This window comes from Zalophus californianus, chromosome 17 (assembly GCF_009762305.2).
Source record: "Zalophus californianus isolate mZalCal1 chromosome 17, mZalCal1.pri.v2, whole genome shotgun sequence".
Classification (NCBI taxonomy): Eukaryota; Metazoa; Chordata; class Mammalia; order Carnivora; family Otariidae; genus Zalophus; species Zalophus californianus.
Window position 1 is genome coordinate 13762243 of NC_045611.1, and position 4278 is coordinate 13766520.

General features: G+C 41.1%; 1 pseudogene; it reads left to right on the forward strand.

Annotated features, from left to right (window-relative positions):
- Positions 1–1869: 1869 nt before the first annotated feature.
- LOC118356450 lies at positions 1870–2688 on the forward strand (annotated as a pseudogene).
- Positions 2689–4278: the final 1590 nt, after the last annotated feature.

Here is a 4278-nt window from a genome sequence, read left to right on the forward strand (position 1 = left end):
GATAGTACCGGATGAAGTTCCCTTGAAAGGAATCAGCATTATTAACTTGTACCCTTTTAGAGGTACCTTTTCTTTCCACAAAAGACATCCTGGGGTGAGTATGGAATGAAATGTACCGAATGGAACAGTTTATCTTATACATGGGGGGGTAGGCATTTTGAGGATTTGATGTTTGCTTTGATTTCCCAGGGTTGTTGCTAGGAGCAAAGTTTTTTCACCAATAAACTAGAGATGGGAGAGGTGAAGTCATCTGCAACCCACTATGCCAGTACACAATACCTGAATTCAGACTGTCATAATTCAGGCCAATTCCTTCCCCCCACCCCCAGCAAAAAAAAGGAAAAGACAATGTAAGACAAAAGGTAGGTGGGGTTTTTTTCTTTTGATTAATTATTAAAGGAGCCTTTTCAGAAATCTGTATTTCAAAGTGTCTCTTTGTTTGGTGCCCCAGAGGTTTTTGACTCCCTAGGGCAGTTCAGGGCAGGTTAAGAGTATGCATTCTTTATATCAAGCAGAAGGGCAGATTATGAAAGCGGTTTTGGGAAGGAGACCCCGAGGGAGCAATCAGCCCTGCTTCCACACGAAGCTGAGGATCTGGAAATAGATGCTGCTATTCCCACTTTGAAGACCACTGACCACTAACCTCCAGCTTTGAGGATATTTCCTTGGGCTGGGAAAAGGCAGATACAGCAGGCTTCACCACTGACTTGCTTTGGAATTCAGGGAACATTCTTTAGCCTTCGTGTTCTAATCTGGCAAGTTGAACCAATGTCTAGTTTCCAGTTTCCTTCCATAGTGTTCTGAGGATTAAACATGAGAAATAATTACTGCTATACTTAGGTTTCAAATAGTACTTTTAACTTTCCAAAAGACTTTATTGTCTGGATCTGTGTTTTCCTCCCAACTGTCCCTCAAAGGCAAGTCTTCCCTTGTGTGAAAGATGTGGGTCAAGGAGATCCAGGGCAAGACTTGGCCAAAGATCTCACAGCAAATAAATGACTTGGTTGGAAATAGCACCTTCTTTCTCCACATGCAGAGCATGAAGAAATCACCAGTTATATCAAATACCAGCAAATTAACAAAGTATGAAGCATATCCAGTGTGTATACTATATACAATATATAGTACACCTAAGTTTATATAGTGCATCTGGATTTTTCTAAACTATCATTTTCATAAAGTAACAGAGGCCAATGAATATTCTTAGTCTGCTCCATCAAACTGTGACTCAGTTAACTGAAAAGCAGAAAAAAAAACCCAAAAACATAAAGCTCCCCAAAGCAGTTTCCTTCCCAAGATGCATATTCATTCTTCACTGTCCAGTGATGTGTGACGCACTTTGTACTTCTGTAACCACCCTGCAGGATGATCCTTCCCAGGGCAGAATGATGTCAGCCAAACAAGGAAGTTATTTCAGGATAGATTATTATTATTTTTTTGCTTCATTTGAAACAAAAGTTTTAGTTTCTTTTTTGGCTAGTAATTCAAAAGGTATTACAAAAGAGTAAGTTTTTGGAGCACCTGGGTGGCTTAGTCAGTTAAGCGTCTGCCTTTGGCTCAGGTCATGAGCTGCTCCCCCTGCTTGTGCTCTCTCTCTCTCTCTGTCAAATAAATAATTTTTTTAAGAAAATTAAAAAAAAAGAGTAAGTTTTCCTTCCACCTCTTTACCTCCCCAGAGGTAAGCAACGAGAAAGAATTTAAATCATGAAATCTGTTGTAACCCTGTACATGCCTTCGGCAACATGAAATAAAATATTTGGGGCTAATCCGTTGTCCAGGAAGTATTTGGATATTGTAAGACTTTCATTTATGGAAGACTAAGTATAGAAAGTTGGCATCAGGGCAGGAGCCGGATGGACAGCAGGCAGGATGGAGATGACCTTGGAGCAGCACTTGGAGGACACAATGAAGAATCCAGCCATTGTTGAGAGTCCTGGGCACTGATTCACAAGGACTTAATCTGGGATGCCACGGGATGCTGTCAGATGAGCATGCTGGGGTGATATCTGTTCTAGCCCAGCAAGCAGCTACGCCAACCTCAGACCTCACACCTCACTGATATTCCTGTGGTGTGTCTAGAATCAGATAATGGGAACATGGTTCCCCTCTCTTCCTCAGTGCTGCCTGCGGAGGTGGCAGCCATCTGATACTGGGCATCATGGCTGCCCTCAGACCTCTTGTGAAGCCCAAGATCATTAAAAAGAGGACCAGGAAGTTCATCCGGCACCAGTCAGACCAATATGTCAAAATTAAGCACAACTGATGGAAATCCAGAGGCACTGACAGTAGGGTGCGCAGAAGATTCAAGGTCCAGATCTTGATGCCCAACACTGGTTATGGGAGCAACAAGAAAACAAAGCACATGTTGCCCAGTGGCTTCCAGAAGTTCCTAATCCACAACGTCAAGGAGCTTGAAGAGCTACTGATGTGCAATAAATCTTACTGTGCAGAGATTGCTCATGATGTCTCCTCCAAAAACCACAAAGCCATTGTGGAAAGAGCAGCCCAACTGGTAATCAGAGTCACCAATGCCAATGCCAGGTTGTGCAGTGAAGAAAATGAATAGACAGCTTGTGTGCACAGATTTGTGTTAATAAAACCATAAAACTACAAAAAAAAGATAATGGAAACATGATGATCCAGAAACATGATGTCATCACAGAGACAGTGCACAAAATGACTTCTTAATATCTCATATCAGTTCTCCAGAAGCCTGTCATAAGGGCTCAATGTTAATTATCTTGGGGAACTATTAAAGTTCCAGTAGTGATGCCATTTCTTTAGTGTGCATTGGGCACTTTTCTATTAAGTTTAGAGTAAGCTGCTTTTGGACACTCAATGGACTGACTTATCAAAATATTAGTAAGAAAGGATCATGTTTTGAAGCAGCAGGTCCACGACACTTTGTACACAGAATTTTGGTATGTTCAATAAAGTTGGTTGGAGGATAAAATAAAAGTTGGCAGCGGGATCTAGTCAAGGGTCAAGGTAAACATTGACACACATCATATAAGCATAAAAGAGGATGAGGGACAAAGAGTAAAATGATGTGTCTGGGAGAAGTGAATCGTAACTGGGAGTTATGGGTGAGTCCAAAAGATGAACAGGAGTTTGCAGAAGTCCACAGAACAGTTAAGAGCAGAATAAATCCAGGTGTCCAAGACCAGTGAAACAAAGTGGAACCTAGACACAGAATCCAGTTCCGAGATGGCCCCACTTCTCTGAGCTGCCCCGGAGACTGCCTCATGACCTGGAGCCCCTGACCCTGCCTTCCAAAAGTTATGTATGACCTAAACTGCTTCATGAATGGAGAACATTGAAATTTCAGAGCTGACAAGAAACTTAAATATTACCTAATACATCTAATTCTCAAGCGATTTGGTCCCTGGGCCCCATAATACTCTTAAAGACATTGAGGACCCCAAGAGATTTTGTTTAAGTATGAGCCATATCTATTGATATTGACCATATTAGAAATTAACACTAATAAAATTTTTAAGTATTTCTTAATTTATTTTAAAATAACAATATTAAACACATTACATGTTAACATAAATAACACATTTTATGAAAAACAACCATATTTTACAAAACATAAAAAATGAAGTGAGGGTGCCTGGGTGGCTCATTTGGTTAAGCGACTGCCTTCAGCTCAGGTCGTGATCCCAGGACCCAGGATGGAGTCCTGCATCAGGCTCCCTGCTCGGCAGGAAGTCTGCTTCTCCCTCTTGTGATCTCTCACTCTCTCTCTCAAATAAATAAAATCTTAAAAGAAAAAAAAAATATGAAGTGAAAAGATTGGCATTCTTTTACATTTTTAAAAATCTTTTTAGTGTCTGGCCTACATATGACAGCGAAATTCTTATCCCTACTTCTGCATTTAAGGTGTTCGATAGCACATGGCATGTAGCCTTGAGCAAATCACTGTAGGCACACAAGAATGGTTTTCAGCATACAGACCCCTTGAAGAGCCTTGGGAACCCCAGTGGCTCCTGGACTACACTTTGAGAACTACTGATCTGGTATAATTTGGGAATGCACTTTCCTGTCATGCCACTTATTAGCAAAGTGACCTCTAGCGTATGACTTAAACTGTCTACGCCTCACCTTCCTTAGCTGTAAAGCACAACTAAAAGCGGAAGGTTCCTTTTATGACTACATGCATTCCTATGGATGATGCATCCTCACAGTCATTTAGACAAATAAATGAGGTGATGGATACCTGTAAATGTTTACCACAGGGCTTGGCTCATAACAGTCACCCAAAAACGGCTCTAT